At 35.3% G+C, this 18983-nt stretch overlaps 1 protein-coding gene and 1 pseudogene across 1 annotated transcript in view; both read left to right on the plus strand.

Moving 5' to 3' along the window:
* Positions 1-18983, plus strand: part of LOC119507338 (contactin-6-like) — a 572510-nt gene that overhangs the window by 131945 nt on the left and 421582 nt on the right.
* LOC119527038 lies at positions 13970-14894 on the plus strand (annotated as a pseudogene).

An 18983-nucleotide genomic window follows, 5' to 3' on the forward strand; every position in this document is an offset into this window, starting at 1 on the left:
CAGTGGAATTTAGTAAAAATACTGTAGTCTTTGGAACCACAACTGCCAGCATCCAAAGCCTGTTTCTGTCATAATTTAAGCAAGTAAATTCAACCTGATCCCCAGTTTACATATCTATAAAATGGATATATTTAGGGTGCTATAACAATTAAATGAGGTCACCAAGTTTAAAGACTTTTTACTGAATCTGGCACACAGAAGTTAATGTTTCCAGGTGCATAAAGAAGTCAGTCATGGCGATATGGCTGACATAAATTTTTCCATTTCTGGATTATTCAGTCTGATTTGGTAGATGCTTTCCTACTAGATTTTAAACACTAGCTACCTATTGTCTCACTATCTTGTGGCTTCAGTGACACATGTAGTACCCAGTAGCAGTTGGTAGAACAATCTACCATATAATATTCTTGGCTTCAAATACCCACCAAAGACACCTCCTCATGACCAGAAGATTCAGTGTGGTGCAAAAGAGAAAATTTTCAATTTTCTGGCTCCAACTAGAGGCATTCCATCATATTGAATATATTCTCCATCATATAGATGTAGATAGGATTCAGTTGCTGTGCCTATACTGCCATTTGGCCAGAGTTAAATCTAATAGATACAGATCATAACTAATAGCCAGTCTGCCAACAAATGATTCAGGATTGCTTAGTGGAGAAGTTTTTCTGTTTAGTAAAATCAATAGCAACTAAGCTGCTTGATGAATGATATAGCCTGAAGCATTATAAACACCATGATCAAGAAATCTGAATTCAGTCTCTTCTATCAGGATTTCTAGCAACCTTTTGCATTGCTTGAAGCTGAACTAAACAGAGGCAGAATGTATACGATAGAGGTATTTAGGCAATGAAGCCTAGGTAGCATATTTTACCTTCTTATTCTGTAAATATAGCAATACTGTTTGGATGTAGATGAAAAGTGAAGTAAGCAAAATCATTTCCATCACACCCAGAAACCTTGAATTTGCGTCCTGATAATGCCACACATAAGCCATCTATATCATCTTGGGCATTGTTTTACAGTACCAAAATTGTTTTACACTACCACTTTGGTACTGTAAAATGAGGATCTCAGGTAAAATCATTATAAAATTCTTTTTCATCTAGGCTTCTAAGATTGTCTTTCTCAACCACCAATGCAGAAACACAAATTATCCACTCATAACACAGTATTAAACTAGTTTTTTCTGGGGACAATGCAATAATCCACAATCTTAAACACTAGCAAAGAATCAAACTCTGAATCTCTGTGATGTTCCTTGTTTTTTTCAGGTCCCTGTTCTCTTTTTTTCCAAGGTTGCAATTAATTATCTGAGTGATCAATCCTTGCTAATACAGGCTTCTTAGGTTAGTGGTAAAAGGTCTTCTATCTGGAACTAAAATGCTTGGTTTCTACTATTTTACTATTTCTTTGTCTGTAAAATGGCCTAAGAGCAGTACCTAACTCATAAAGTTTCTGTAAAGTTTATACATGTTACAGCTATGAAATTATATACGTAAAACATTAGAAGAGTGCCTGGCACATAGGAAGCATTCCAGAAATGTTGGGTTTCTTCATATTAATGTGCCTGTGGCAGATAAATTAGCGATTATATTGATCCTGGCTACTGATATCTATTTAAAGGACTCATATTCATAGAATATCAGTGATGAAATGGACCTTCTTGCTATCTGGTAATCAAAATGGTATCTGTAAGCATATTACTAGGGACATATGATTTCTCTTTGATAATTGTGTTTTTATCTTGATGAATATCTTTGAAAAGTAATAATCAGAATATTTGTGATCACCCCAATGATTTTAACTGAGTGTTGCCATTGGATTTTAGTTCCTGAATTGGCATTAGGTAGGACAACTTAAATTGTCCTATACTACTGAAATTATGGTCTTACCTCATGGCTTCATGGGTCTACTGTAAAGGTAAGGAATTCACAGTATCTGGAATGGAAAACAATGGTGAGGGTTTTATATATTTCACATCAATATAGGCATGTTGAAATCAAAAGAATCTGTACCTTAACAGCTAGTACTTTATTCCTGCAAAGGATGATCCAACTGAAAGGATCCATCTGTACATTGTTTAGTCTAGTCCATTCATTCTCTAGATGGAGAAACCAAAGCTTAGAGAAGGGATTGGCTTGAGGAGACTCAGTAGAGAAGTAGTGAATTAAAGATGACTTCAGAATTGTTTTGTGTGAACTTGGACAATCACTAAGGACCTTGATTTCTTGTAAAATAAAATTCTTGAACATAATAATGAGGAGTGAGCAGGCTTGTTTTACTATTTCAAAAACACTTTCAATAAAGAAGCAAAAATTGAGCAAAAAAATCAAGCTTCAATGCTTTGAGATCAAATTATATTAATTTGATATTATACTAATTATAGTATGCTAATCAGAGTTTCTGAATGTCATGTACCAATGACTTTGAAGAAAAAATATAGGAAATGTATTCGTTCATAAGTTGTAGTTCATAAGTTTATAGGGTAGATAGATAGGATATATCAAAACATAGGACTGATGATGGAATTATACTACTGCAATTAGACAAAGTGATCTTTGAAGTTCCTTTGAACTTTAAAATTATAAGATTGTGCCTCAGAGTTGTTTATAGATTTTTGAACTAAAGATCTCAACTTTCAGTTCTTAGATCCATATATGACCTCAAATTTCATACATGATTCCAGAGGCCAAGTTTTTTTAACTTCTAGAATGCACAGTACAGGAGAACCTGCAACCTAAATAAAAAAGAAATAATTCAACACTGAAGTAATGGTCTTAAATTATAAACCACCACAGAAAAATAATTGATCACTTCCTTAAAAAGCCCTGTGAAATTCAGAACTGTAATTCCAAAGGAACTCACTACAAGAAACAGCCAAAATGCTGCCATAAAACTCTTTAATATTCAAATTAAACTTGAAGTATTTTGTAGCAGACTAAAACAACTGTGATTAAAAAACAATGTATGTGTGTGTGTGTGTGGGGGGGGTTGTACTAATAAGATTCAAATACTGATTTATATAGCACTAAATAACTCTGAAGTGTCCAGGTATTAATTTTAACTACAAAGAAAATTGCACAAATAACACATTAGTTCCCAGGAGTGCATAAACAGAAAGTTTTCTGTTCTTTATTTTTTAATGTTGTACTATAGATTTCATTGGTAGTTTGCCACTGAGTTTTATAGGTTTATTTAGTCAAATGAATGAACAGGTCCTGAAAACAACATTAAAAAATATTATAAAACTTGGAAGGAGTTGAGTTCTTTTGTATACCTATTTATAACTCAATTATCTGAATCTAAACAGGGATTAATATCCCAGTAAAATCCTTCTTGGAAAATGGAGATCAAAGAAAATGCTGTATTTTCTGTCTAATTCTAATGTATAGTTTGCCACACTGTATTTCTTTTATCTGTATTGAAAAGTGATATTTATATAAAAAGACTAGAAAATTGTATGCTGTGAATGGCAACAGTGGAAAATAGAATTGGGAAACATCAAAATTCTGTAAGGGGCAAAGAAAAGTCTACAGAAATAAACAGAAGGAGAAAGCAGTGATATTTGTTAGCTAAAATGACATTTCCAGCTATAATTATGAGTATGGATGCATTCAATTAAGAGTTTTTCAAGTCACCTTTTCTATTGTCTTAATATGGAGTTTCTTTAGAAGTACTCTCATAGGCTGGCTTGTTAGGATGTATGAAAATCTTGAATCAATCAAATGATTTTTTTCTGAATAGAAAATGCCAGAAGAGAGAAACATTATTCTAAAAAAATCAAGACCTTCTGACATTGCCTTTTTCTTTTTCAGTATTTAGTTAGAGAGTAGGAATCCCAAAGATGTACTAAAGTTGTTTTGGGAATAATAGAAAAAAAAAATAAGTATAATTGCAGAAAACATGAAATTCACATATTAAATAATCTGGATTAGATGTTAATTTCTCACCTTCCCTAGAGTTCACCATTACAGTTCAATGCCCTTGTTTTACATAAAAGGAAATTGGCATCAAGGATCACCCAAAAGAAGATGAGCATATGGGTTTGGATTAAGGGAGACCAATGATTTCCAACCTCGGGAATAACAAAAGCTAGATAGGAAAGGGCATCCAAGAAGATATATGGTCTTTACTGTCAGTCAAACTCTTGGTTCCGAAGAACACAGTTGACAAACACCTGAAAGTAGCAGTTATTCTATTACATGACATAGGTCTTATCAAAACCTGTTAACATGATGTGTCTTGGAATTATCTATAGGAATATTCCAGAAAATATATTTGTTTATTCATTCATTCCTGTATTCAGCATATATTTCTTGAACACCTCCCAGGTTCAAGAATTTAAGGATTGGAGATATAGAGGGAAACCAGATAACACAATTGTTGCCCTCAGAGAGCCTACAGAGTGGTGGAAAAGACAGACGTTAAACACATAATCCAATAAATTGTGATATACACAATGATCAGGGTTATGTAAGCATAGTCATAACCCATTTTAGGGGATCATAGACGCCTTCCTGCAAGAAGTAATGTTTAAGCCAAGTTCTGAAGAACAAGTGTTTATTTATTAGGAACCAGATAGTAATGACCGAGTGCAATTGAGGATATTGAACTCAGTGGAATGTTAATGTGTCCAAGTGCCACAGATATTTGCTAGTGTGTAAAAATGTTTAACACTTGACCTACTTTATTTACCAAACTCTTGAACTTACAGTCAATCAGAATTGGTCCCTTAACATAATTGTTTTCAAGGCTTAAGGGCAACTGTTGTCATTTCCACATGTCCATGATTTCAAAAAGTATTTTATGTTAAAATGAAAATCTATTCAATTGTATAATAAATCATATTTGTCAAAAACACATTACAAAACAAAATGGGAAAATTTATGTGTCCTAAAGTGGGATCATGAATTTTCTTGATAATATTTAGTTTTTTTAAATGTTTGGATTTCAGTAAAAAATGACATAAAATGAAAACAGCTAAAAGTTGTCAGTGTGCCATAAAAGATAGTGTCCTCTACTTATTATATATATGTATATATAACACTTATGTATTATACTGTTTATAAATGTTTTAATATGAATAGAACAGATTTTGTGTTTGTATGGCAAACTGAACCGATACGGAAAGACTTTCCCCTGACTACCTCATTCCAGCAGCATAGAAATTCTGGATAAAATGTAACAGAAGCCAATTAGTAGCTGCACTGTCCATCTAAAAAAGAACAGAAGGGAAGGAGGGAAGGAAGGGAGGAAGGGAGGGAGGGAAGGAAGGCAGGGAGGGAGGGGGAGGAGAGAAGAAAGGAGAGCAATAGGGAAGGAGGGAGGAAAGATGGAGGGAGAAAGGGAAGAAGGGAAGGAGGGGAAAAAAAGAGGAAAGAAAAAATCTTGAGATTCCAGAAATAAATAAATTATTCCAAGTAGTAAAAAGTTGCTGATGCTCTGGTACCCCACAGAAAAAGCAGAACCGCCCAGAATGATAAAGTGTAGTGATTAAGTCCATATGAGCAGCAAATGACAGTTCAAAACCAGATATGATTTTTCCAATTTTAAGACAGAAACTTGTTCCTCTAACATGGAGTTTCTTGTGCTGTAACCACCTTCTACCTATTTTTGCTATTTCCAGGTAGTATTTATTTTACTATTTCAGCTAAATTGACTCATTAGTATTAAATTTATTTCAAGAGGAAAATATCACTACAACAAATGGAAAATCCCTGTCATTTGCCATAAATAAAAGGTAATTATAAAAATATATACAATGAAAACAATGTTATTTTAATATTTACATAAAATAAGTAAATATAAACAATAAATTATATACTGAAAATCATAAGTCATATGATTCACATCATATATCTGAAAATAAATTTCTCAATGAGATGAATGTAAGTAATCATGTAATATCAGTACACTTAGCATGCTGACTTTAGTTTAAGAAAATGTTGAAGCAGTATATTGACAAGGTGATTTCATTTTCTAGTTTTGGTCTTAACCAATGCCAAAATATAAAAAATTAAATGTAAATATACTCTGGAAAGAAAGAAAATTATTTTATTATTTTGGCACTGATTACTAAAAATTAGTTTCTCCCCAAAATGGTATGATTTTATTCAACAACATTTTCTGACAAAGAGCCATTTGATGTAATACAGAAAGTGATTTTTCCCTAAACATGTCAAGTTTGGGGAAAATAAATTCAGAGTGATAGGAAAGAGTGTATTTTATCTACTCCCTGCTGTCATACAGATTGGGAAAATACTCTCAAAGGGGTTATACAGGACTTTTAAATATGCATATTTTCAGCAGGTTCACCGGATGAATTCATAACAGTGTTTTGAGTCAACCAAATCAATCCAATTCACTATGATTTATGTGTGAAAACTTTGGTCCAGTTTTTCCATTCACTTTGTCCTACATGTAGAATACTGATGTAAGCTTGCTTTGTACAGGTGAAATTTGCTTGTTCAAATGAGCAAATATACTATCAATATATGTGAATTTAAAAATGCAACTGCACAAGTGAATATATTATTCTAAATATGTTTAAAAAACAAAAAAACTTAAGAGAACTTTTCCATGAGAAAGCCAGTTTAGCTTCAGTATGAAATAGTAGCTGTAATCCCACTGTTCACAAAGCTGAAATGGAGGAAGGCTATGAATTCAGTTCATTGCTCTTAATAATGTTAATTCTTCACTAAATACTCTCAAACCTTCTTTCTTTTCTGGGGTTTTCCTGTGACACAAAAGTGAAGATTATGATGGAAATGTAGTCATTGTTATTAAAACTACAGGTCCTCAGAATGATGGTCTTGCCCCCTTTTTTATAGTACACCATGCCTTTTGAGTTTTCATGGAAGTAGACGCTGAGACAAGAATTTGACTATAAGTAGTTTATTTGGTAAGTGCAGTAAAAATTGGTGTAGGGAAGTGATACAGGGAAGAGAGGCCAATTAAAGAGAGGCCAAATAAAGATGCGACATCAAGCCAGCAAACATGATGGGACTCTGGAGCACAATGCTACAGAAAAAAAAAAAAAAATTCTTAAAAATGGTGCAAAACACAGACCTCAGAATTATTACACCAGACGGGAAAGGGAGGTGGACATTCATATATGAATTTCCAAGACACATTGATTGAGAACTGCTCTCAGAGGGCATTAATATTCTGGCACTTCTCTCCTACCACACAGGCATAGGCAAGCAGCTTTCTGTAGTTCTGCAAAATGCCTTAGGCTCAGAGATGCATTTTCTGGCAGTTGGAAATTGCTGGAAGCACACCAAAATAATAAGGTCTGAGGAATATAGGTGGGATACTGACAGCATCTGCTACAACTGACAATTGATTTAGATAATTAAACAATATACTTGTAATGATTGATAAATGACATAAAAAGGAAAAATAGCTTAGGTCTGAAACCAATTCATAGTTATTTTAATTTATACCTTTTTTGCTGATTAGCAGTATCTTAATGTAATAGTGTTGACAAGAATGCTGTAAAGTATATTGAAATTCTGCATATAAGATTTTATAGTAATTACCCATCCTGCCTCTACTATCTCCATTAATCCTTAATTCATTATAGGGCTGCTGACTGGCTCCAAGTAACCCAACACCCAACTTACAGGTCTTAAACAATGGGGACATTTACAGTCTCATATAACAAGCAGTCCTGACGTATCATGGATACAGGGCTGGTTGATTCAGCAGGTAATAAAATCAAAGATTCATAAGGTTCTTTGCTTCTTTAAGTAGGTGGACTTTGCCCTCAGGTGAGCAATGCAATTACAAGCAAGCTCTTGTGGTTCCACAGATTGTAACCAGAAACAACAATGACCGGAAGAAAGGTTTATCTCTTTCTGTATCTTTCTTTTTAACAAAGATATTCTTAAAGAATTCTTTTTGATTCTTGCTCAAAAGCACTCAGTAAAATATGCCTTGCTGTTATTTTTTATTTATTATGTGTTGAGGTATAATTCACAAATCATAAAATTCACCCACTTAAAATGTACAATTTTCTGATTTTTAGTATATTCACAGAGTTTTGTAACCATCACCACAATCCGAAACATTCACATCACCCCAGACAAAAACCCCGTACCCATTAGAAGTCACTCCCAATTCCCCTCCACCCTTCCTTTACCTATGAATAATCTACTCTCATCTCTGTGGGTTTGCCCATTCTGGACATTATATATAGATGGAATCATACAATATGTGTCCTTTTGCATCTGGTTTCTTTGATTTAGTATTATGTTTTGAAGGTTCACCCATGTTGTAGCAAGTATTGTTACTGCATTTCTTTTTATGGCTGAATAATATCCCATTGGATGATGATGATTCCATACTGTATTTTTATTTATCCATTCATCATCTGATGGACATTTGGGTTGTTTCCATTTTGGCTATTATGAATAATGCCATTGTTAACACTGGTGTACAAGTTTACGTGTGAACATATATTTTCAATTTTCTTGGGTACATACCTCGCAGTGGAATTGCTGGGTCGTAGGTAACGCTATGTTTAATTTTTGAGGAACTGTGAAACTCTTTCCCATGGTGGCTGCACAATTTTACATTTCCACCAGCAACATAATGTGAGTTAGAATTTCTTCACAAACTTACCAACATTTTTTACTGTCTGTTCTTTCTTGGTGGGTGTGGGGGGTGGGGATGTGATTGCCAGTTGAATTTCTTTGCTAGTTATTGGTTTTATGAGGTGGCATGTGTGGTGTTTCTGGGAATTTGTCCATTTCATCTTGGATATCTAATTTGTTCATAAACAGTTCTTCATTGTATCCTCTTAAAATCATTTTTATTTCTGGGGTGTCAGTGGTAATGTTCCTGATTTCATTTCTGTTTTAGTTATTTGTGTCCTCTCTCTTTTTCCTTTGTTAGTCTAGCTGAAGATCTGTCAATTTTATTGATGTTTTCAAAGAATCAACTTTGTGTTTTGTTGATTTTCTCTTTTTTGTTGTTTTTGTTCTCTATTTCATTTATCTCTGCTCTAATCTTTGTCATTTCCTCATTTACATCCTTCTGCTTCTTTTTGGGTTTACTTTCCTCTTCTTATTTAGATCCTCCAGTTTTGAAGTTAGGTTTATGATTTGAGATCTTCTTGTAATTTAAGCATTTAGTGCTAATGAGTTTCCCTCTCAGTACTGCCTTTGCAGCATCCCATAAGTTTATATTGTATGTTCATTTTATTGCCTCAAGATATTTCCTAATTTCCCTTGTGATTTCATTTTTGCCCCACTGTTTATGTTGTTAGTTTCCATGTATTTGTGAATTTTCCATTTCTCCCTGTTATTGATTTCTAGCTTTATTCCATTGTGATCAGAGAAAATACATTGCCTGATTTCAATACTTTTTTAATTTATTGAGATTTTTGGTGTGACCTAACATAGGTCTATTCTCAAGAATGATCCATGTGCAGTAGAGAAGGATGTGTATTCTGGTGCTGTTTGATGAAGTCTCTCTCCCTCTCTCTCTCTGTGTGTGTCTGTGTGTGTGTATATATATATATATATATATATATATATGTATATATATATATATATATACATATATATATATATATAGTTGGCTTAGAGTATCATTCAAATTCAATTCTTCTATTTCCTATCCATTATTTAAGGTGGTGTAATGAAATCTCCTACTATTAATATAAAACTGTCTATTCCTCCCTTCACATTGGTCAATACTTGCTTCATATATTTTGGAATTCTGCTCTTAGGTGCATATATATTTATAATTTTCATGCCATCTTGTTGAATTGATCTTTTTATCAGTTTATAATGCCTTTCTTTTTCCTTTGTAGGTGTTTTCTATTAAAGTCTATTTTATCAGACATTAGTATAACTTTGCAAGCTCTCTTTTGGTTACTGTTTGCATGGTATATTTTTTTCATCCTTTCCATCCTTTCACTTTCACTCTGCTTATGTCTTTGAATTTAATGTAAATCTTTTGTATACTGCATATTTTGGGGTAGTGCTTTATTATGCATTTTCCCAATATCTGCCTTTTGGCTAGAGTTTAATCCATTTACACTTAAAGTAACTACTGATAATGCAGAACTTGCTTCTGCCATTTTGCTGTTTAGTCTTTGCAAGTCTTCCACCTTTTTTGACCTTCACCTCTTCCTTCAAGACCTACTTTCATATTTATTTGTTTGTTTGTTGTATATTACCATATTGATTCCCTTCTCATTTCTTTCTGGATATATTTTTTGTATATTTTCTTTGTAGTTACCATGGAATTAAATTTTAACATCATAAATATATAGCAGTCATTTTTTTATTTGATACCAGCTTAACTTCTACAGCATATACATACATACACTGTTCCTACACCCCTCCGTCCCCCCAGCATTTGTTGTACTTGTTATAAATTATCTGTTTGTACACTGTATGTCCAAAACCATGGATTTATCATTGCTTTTATACATTTGCATTGTAGCACCAGTAAGAAGTAAGAGTTGCAAACCAAAAAATACAGTATGATACTACTGGCATTCATAAGTACCCAAACGATTAACTTTACCAGAGGTCTTTATTTCTTTATGCTACTTTAATCCACTGTCTACTGTCCTTTGCTTTCCATCTGAAGAAATCCCTTTAGCATTGCTTGTAGGGCAGATTTAGGTGTAATGAACACCCTCAGCTTTTGTTTGTCTGGGAAAGTTTTAATCTCTCCCTCACTTTTGAAAGATATAAAATTCTTGTTTGGAAATTGCTTTTTTTCAGCACATTATGTATTTCAACCCTCTGCCTTCATGGTTTCTGATGAGAAATCAGCACTTAATCTAATTGGGACTAATCTAATTGGGACTCTCTTGAAGAGAGAAAGCTGTTTTTTTCTTGCAGCTTTCAGAACTCTTTGTCTTTTTTATTCATTTGGCCCCCATGTATCTGAGCATACTTCTATTCAGTTTTATCCTCTTTGATGTTCAGTGAGTTTCTTGGATATGCATTTTCATGTCCTTTACCAAGTCTATTAAGCTTTCTGTCTTTATTTCTTTGAATATTCCTTCTGCTCCTTTTTTTCCTTCTTCCACCTCTGGGACTCTCATATCATGTATTTTGGTACACTTGATGATGTCACAGGTCTCTTATGCTATTTTCTTTTTCTCATTCTTTTTTTCTTTCCAGTCTTCAGTCTGACTCATTTCAATTGTCTTGCCTTCAAGTTTTCTGATTCTTCTGCCAGCTGTAATCTGTTGAAACTCTACTGGAAGTTTTCATTTCAGTTACTGTAGTCTTCAACTCCAAAAGTTTTGTTTGGTTCCTTTTAAAAATTTCTGTATCTTCATTGAAATTCTCATATTGTGCTCATTGTTTTCCTGAAATCCTTTAGTTCTTTCTCTAATTCTCTTCATCACCTTGAGCTTACTGAAGATCATTTGTTTAAAGTCTTTGTCTAGTATTTCCACAGTCTGGTCTTCTTTGTTGATGTATTCTGTATTTTTAGCCTCTTCCTTTGGATATTCATCACTTTTTATTTCTTTCTTTGTATTGTGATCTTTTGTTGCCTGCTTTTGTATTTTAATATTTTAAAATGTTTACTCTGGAATTTAGTCCCTGAACTTGAGTTCGTTACCAGCTCGTATTATGAGAGCAGTTTTCTTGAGTGCCAAGAGCTAGTAAAACTCAACAAACCAATTCAACAACAACAAAAAAACACCTTTCACAATCTTTGCAAATTTGCTTTACATTGGCTAGTGCTCTCAAGATTTCAGTCCTCCTATCAAGGTCAGCCAAGACTAATGACAAGTTCAGGGTCCTCCCTGTCTTCTCTGGGCTGGTATCTTGTCCTGGGTTTGTGCTTGCTAGTGGCAGTAGGAGTTCCCCTGTTAATAGGAATTTGAATTCCCCCTCCAATACTTAGGAAATAGACTTTATTCCTCTCCAGGGTTCTCCACCACAGGACTTAAAGCAGGTAAGCCTTTGCCCCAGGCTGCCCAACTCAATTGTTTTGTACCTACCTTTTGCTGTTTTAATCAGTCTTTTGCCTGGAGGGCAAATTTGGGGGTAGGAGTTAAGGAGAGGAGTTTCCCTCCTCATTCTTTCCAGCCAGAACAAATCCAGGGACCCACAAATGGTGAGCCAGCTTGCTTCACACTGACCTGAGGAGGGGATGAGGGAGGGGTCAGCAAGGGTGCCAGGAGTTTCTCCAATGGCCTTTGGAGCTGCATTTTCTTGATTTTGCACTTCCCCAGTAAATGCAGCCCTTTAAATGTTTTCTGTAACCTTGAGGAAGGGTACTGTCTTTAAGTCTCCTCTGATGCTTTTGCCCAAGGTAGGTTGGAATAGTGGCCACCTTCAGAGCTGGGCCCCCAGCAATCTCAAGTAGCCAGTCAAAAGCAGTGATCAGTTTATGGATCACATTGTCCTGGATCTTGGGGATCCAGGTCTTTATATCCCACCCTAGCACCAGCATGCTGCACCAGGGGCTGGGTATGAGCAGCTCACTGCTGCTTGCCGCAACACCGGGGGATGGACGATGTAGCCAGTATACAAAGTGCAATTCCTGTTATTTACCACAATTTACCAGCCTCTTCCTTCCGCTGTTCTTTGGATGCTGCACAGTGTTCTACTGGACTCCAGAGTTTCAAAATAGCTGATTCAGACAGTTCCTGTATGTTTAATAGCTGTTCTGGTGAAGGGACTAATTCCTGATCTTCCTGCTCCATCATCTTCCTACAATTGTCTCTAAACTACTTTTTAAGTTTTGTCCTATCTCAGTTATTTTCCTGCCCTGAAATACCTGAATGAAAAAATTTGTATCCAGAGTACACGTCTTGTAAACATTCCACTTATGACTTATCCCTTCTGACAAACTGATAAGACCTTATTAGTGTTCACCCTTACTATGTATTCTAAAAGTATGTTAATTAGTTTTGCCTAATTAATAGAGTGCCTGGTGTTATTTGGGGATCTTCAACAGTATACTACCAACAGTATATGTTACACTGCTGAATAGTTATGAAAGAAGTTACAAAAGATTTGAAATATTGAAGAGAATGTTTGAGTTCACATATGCCCATAATTTTTAACATTGGCTTAAATCGGAGTATCACGACTCTCCAAACTTGAGGACTCCTAAGTTACAATTTCTACATTACAATTTTCATGTGCTGATTATATTGTTATATGTAATCAATACTAAAATTCGTGTCTTTGATTTTTTTTTTCCTTAATATTCTTGTTCTATATCAAATTATCTCAGGTAGAATATCTCTCTCTCATTGTTTGAGAAAGTTAACACCAGACTCTGGTCTGGTATGAAGGATCAAAGAGCATTTGTGAGCATTTAGTAATATGGTTGCCTAAATCACCCAAATTGGTAAAGTGAAATTCCTAGAAGCTGTGATGAGGATTGTAAAGCAGCATTTATATTCATGAATGGAATTAATGTAGTCATTGAAGATGTTAGAGATAGTGGTGTCTTGTCCTTGCATTCTGAATAACTGGATGGATAGAGTTAAGGGAGATGGCTGGGGTACTTAAGATTAATAGCTGAGGTTTTAGGCTTACTTGAATTTAAGCACTATATTTACTTAGCTATCAATTTCCTTTACTTAAAGTTTCCCAGTGGAGTTTACCACGCCCACTGGTCAATTTCAGCATGTTCTATAAAATTAGAAAGTACAGAGGCTTTGATGGAAAGGGAAAAAAAAATCACAAGAACTTTTCTCAGCGTGGCTTCAAACTCAATTTTCAGCAAAGATTTGAAGCACTGCAATAACTATCCATCAATTTCAACAACTTTTTATCATTTATTAATCCATGTATTCATTCATAAAAGTCATCTTACAGTTACCAGTCTTTTGGTTTCAAGATGGTGGAAGAAATATTTTTATGTCTTTCCTCCTACCTGCAAGAAGAATATGGGAGAGGAAAAAAAGCAAACTCTGGTCTTAAAGAGGCCAAGAGAGATCAGTATCTCCAATTCACAATATAAAAAGATGGAGAGGCGGGGCGCGACCACTAACCTGCTCCCGGCCCGCAGAGGCGACGGCAGATGTGGAACGGCCCAGCCCTGCGCAGAAGACCTGCGGGTGCGTGTTTCCTGCACGAGGAGCGTGACGCCCACGCCTTGTGCGCAGGCGCAGACTCGGCTGGGCTTTGGGCAGGCTGTGCTCCAGAGGCGACGTACCCTTCACGCCGTTTCGGGCTCAGCAGAGCGGCTGGGCCGGGGCAGCAGGCTGGATGGGAGACCCGCAGGCCGGTGGTTTGCGTGGGTGGATGCAGCAGCTGAGGCAACGGGCGTCTTCGAGGAAGAGAGCTTCCCACCGTCCATCTCTTCTGCCTCTGATGCAGAATTTGATGCTGTGGTTGGATATTTAGAGGACATTATCATGTATGACAGGAGTTCCAGTTATTAGAGAGAAATTTCATGGACAAGTACTACCATGAGATTGAAGACATGGAAGAAAATGAACTCACCTACAGGTCCATTTTTAATGAATCTGTTTCCTTGGTAGGAAAGTACTTTGAGGAACAGCTGCTGGAGAGGATTCCTGTATGTACCATGGCGACTTTCACAACGACTTAAGGCACCATAAAGATAAAGCGGCTGATGAGGTGCTTGACATGCTGCCCACATTTACAGATTTTCTGGCTTTTAAAGAAATGTTCCTGGACTACAGAGCAGAAGAAGAAGGCTCAGGACTTGATTTAAGCAGTGGTTTAATGGTAATTGCATCGTGCAAATCATCTTCCACACCAGCTTTCCAGAAAAGTCTGCAGCACCAGCTCCCACCCAGACAGTGGACAGGTCTGGATGTCACGGGCACAGTGGGCTGGGCGAGACTTCAGCTAATGCGGACAGGAGAAGATATTTTGCAAAGACTGACTGTCCTGCGGCTCTTCATTAATGTTAAGTATTGATGGGTTAAAAAACATTCCCTGACCTGCTAGGATCTGTGTCTCAGGAACCACCTTCTTATATTCAGTAACCCTAGTACACCTCCTAGAACAGACATCTCTCTCAGGTGCTTCTAGGAGAAGCCCTTCCCTCAGCACAAACGGTTTGTCAGCAATGTGGAATAACCCACACTTTCCCCAGTACCACAGCAGGCTTTGCAGAATCTTCTGTGCAAGCTCAGCTCTTTCACTTGGGTCAGAATTTATTTCCTTCAGCTGGAGTGGTCCAGCTGGGTGGGTTTTTTTATTTGGGAATTGTTTTATTTAGGGTGTCAATGCCCCTGCCTTGAGATTTCTGGAGTTCATATAGCTAGTCTTGGCCATGACAATCAACTGAAAGAAATGCCTTTTACCTAAAAGCTACATGTGAAACTCAGCTTGTGTTTTCAGTCCTTTTATCACTGTCTTCTAATGGTCCTTATGTAGTCCCATCATGTTTCTAGAAGCTACTTTTAAGCATTACTTGTGGAAAAAATATTTTTATAGATGTATACTCAGGCTCACCTGGTGGATCTAATCTTGGAATTTCCATGATTACCCACTTAAAGACCAAAGTATTATAAGCTCTGTGCTTTTTAGATGGTAGTGCTTTGAAGGCACAAATGCTTTCTACATTGGTGGTCTTAACTTACTGAGCACCAATGAATGTGAGCTATATGCTCAACATAGACTAAGAAGTGTTCTTTACATATAGCATGTTAAGTGTGTTTGTGCAGGTTGTATTAAAATCCTTTCTGTATAAATCAGTTTGTTAGGTTTTCTGTTAGAATGGTATGTTTAGTAAAAAACATAACTCTGCAAGCTCTGCAATTCCTTCATGTGAAATCCCTCCTACCAAGATGGTGCATGAGTAGGAGGTAGCAGACAGCTTTCATGATCATCTGTCTGACTTCGGTTTGGTGATGTTTGGTATAACATTATTGACCAGAAAACATGTATGTCATGACCCTAGAAAGAAGAAAAAAGATAGTTTAATTCCAAAGACATACATTTGAAAAAAATTTTTAAGTAAAAATAAAAAATTTGTGCTGGCTTTCCAAAAAAAAAAAAAGAGAGAGTTGAAGACATGGTAAAAGAATAAGCAGAGTGGGGAAATAATGTCAAGTCTTTCAGCAGATGAGGGAAACACCAACAAGGTACAAGTTGACACTACAGAACTGCTGAAGACTGAAAGTTTGGAGGCACAGATTACCGAAAAGAAGTGGTTGAATTGGTGGTGGGTATGCTGAAAAGTGTTATTGTTTTAAAGCAAGAAGAACCCAAGATTCCACTATATTTTTTACAGTTATTGGCTAAACCATCTAGATTAGTACTCCCAACTCAAGGATCCTGGAAAGTCAAGAGGCTGCTTACTAAATTGTAGGATTCCAGCTCTCCTTTCCTTTCTAGTTATAGAAAACAGGTAGAAAGGCTTATGATCTTCAAGGAAGATATATGAGCATCCCATTCTAGTCAAACCGAATAACCCATAGGAGAGACATATACATACTGTCATTTGTGAATACCAAATGAAATATGAATAGCAAAAGTAGACCACACATTTGAGGAAATCCTCCAAGGTCAGAGATGACCAAGCAAATAGCCTTAAAAAAAATCCCTCAGGATAAAAAAGACTTGGCGGAAAGTAGAACTCCTCAAAGAAAATGAACAATCAATATTCTTAGAGAAATCCTAAAATAAGAGGAGGGAAAACTATACAAATTGCAGTTAGTTAGAAGTATACAAGCTAAGCAAATGACTAGAGAAAATTTAAAAATTAGTATAATTTTATGAGATATAAATCAAGGCATTCCCTTGGAAAATGAAAAAAAATGAAAAAGCTGCATGATAAAAGGGAAAATACAAGAAAATTGGATGAGTGAATCAGACAGAATAAGAGATGTTCCAGGATTTTCAAAATACTGGTGTTGTATGTGATATATATATTTAATTTTAATCATGCAGAAAATACAGTCCCCCTAAACCCCGCCCCCATTAACATTTGACTTTAGTGTGGTTCCTTTGTTACAACTGATGAGAAAATATAAGTATACTAGTAAGTATAGTCCATAGTTTACATTAAGGTTCTCTATTTGTGTTCTAAGTTTGTTTTACTTTCTTTTTAAATTTTTATTCTAGTAACATATATACTACCAAAATTTTTTTTGATACCAGCCATTCTAACACATGTGAAATGGTATTTCATAGTGGTTTTGATTTGCATTTCTCTAACTAAAGATTATTGATGTTGAGTATCTTTTTTATATGCTTTTTGTCCATTTGTATGTCTTCTTTGGAGAAATGTCTGTTCGTATCTGTTAATTTTTTAATTGGGTTTTTTTTTCCTTTTTATTGTTGAGTTGTAGGATTTCCTTAAACATTCTTGGTATTAAACCCTTACAGATATGTGGTTTCCAAATATTTTCTTCCATTCTTTAGGTTATAATTTTACTTTCTTGATGAAGTCTTTTGATGGACAAAAGTTTTAAATTTTGATGAAGTCTCATTTACCTATTTTTTCTTTTGTTGCTCATGGTGTTAAGTCTAAGAAACTACTGCTTAACACAAGTTGCTGAAGATGCTTCTCTATGTTTTCTTCTGGTAGTTTTATGGTCCTAGTTCTTACATTTAGGTCTTAGATCTAAATATATGGTTTTTGTATATAGTATGAGATAGGAATCCTTCATTCTTTTGCATTTGGATATCCAGTTTTAGCAGCACAATTTGTTAAAGAAACTGTTCTTTCCCAGTTGAATGGATTTGGCACCCTAGTCAAAAATCAGTTGGCTATAGATGTGAGGGTCTGTTTTCGAATTCTCAATTTGGTCCCATTGGTCTATTTTTCTGCCCTTGTATCAGTACCACGTTGTTTTGACCACTGTAGCTTTGTAATAAGTTTTTTTCTTTTGTAATAAGTTTTAAAATCATGAAGTGTGAGTCCTCCAACTTCATGCTTTTTTAAAGATGGTTTTGGCTGTTTGAGGCCCATTACCTTCTGTATAGATTTGATGACTGGCTTTTCCATTTTCACAAAGAAGGCTGTTGGAATTTTTATTGCCTTTGCATTTTATCTGTAAATTGCTTTAGGCAGAATTGACATCTTGGCAATAGTCTTCTAATCCATGAGCTTAGAAGTCCTTCCATTTATTTAGGTCTTCCTTGATTTCTTTTAGCAGTATTTGTAGTTTTCTGAATATAAATCCTTTACCTCTTTGGTTAAATGTATTCATAGACATTTGATTCTTTTAGTTTCTCTTATAAATGGAATTAAAGATCCTTAAGCCCTCAAGATATTAACAGTCAACAGGTTTCATTCAAATAATTGGGAATCAACATAGCACAAGACTCTTTAACCATCGCACTAAGAACTAGAAGATAATAGATCAAATGCCTTCAGAATTCTTACTGAAATGATTTTTTTAACATCTGTCTATATCTGTCTACCTATATATCTGTCCATCTAACTGAATGTAAATTTATTAGTTGAGTATGAAAGTACGGTAATGAGGTTTTTAGATATTCATTGTCTCAACAGTTTTCCTTCCATGCTCCCTTTTTTTCAGTAAGTGAATACAAGATGGATGCCTAAAAAAATAAAGAGAAAGAGAGTAGCAAAGAAGAAGTATGGGGTACAGAAAACAGAGGTTCTATCACAGGAGAGAGATCAAGGGAATTCCAAGGTGAGAACAAAGGGTAACCCATAATAAGAGTTGGGCAACAAGCCTAGATAAAAGCAGTTAGTAAAGTTGAGAAGTAAGGAAGTACTCCAGAAGATATATGTGTAGGGAGAAAATGTAATAGGTACTAAGAATAAAGCACTGACTATAAGCCTTTTCCTCAAGCAACTTCTCAAAAGTGTTGAGGAGCTTCTTTCAGATTTCTGTAATCCTTAATCTTTAAATATTCATATAATTCACATACTATTGCAGAATTTTTACATAAGGAACATTTCACATAAAGTTTCATGGGGCTGAATTAAGAAATTGGATTGAAAACAACTCCCTAGTTAACTGCTTGGGTTCAAATCTTGGGTTCTCTGCCATATCTCTATATGGATTTGAGCATTTATTTGCC

The sequence above is a fragment of the Choloepus didactylus genome, chromosome 1 (assembly GCF_015220235.1).
Source record: "Choloepus didactylus isolate mChoDid1 chromosome 1, mChoDid1.pri, whole genome shotgun sequence".
In the NCBI taxonomy this organism is placed as follows: domain Eukaryota; kingdom Metazoa; phylum Chordata; class Mammalia; order Pilosa; family Megalonychidae; genus Choloepus; species Choloepus didactylus.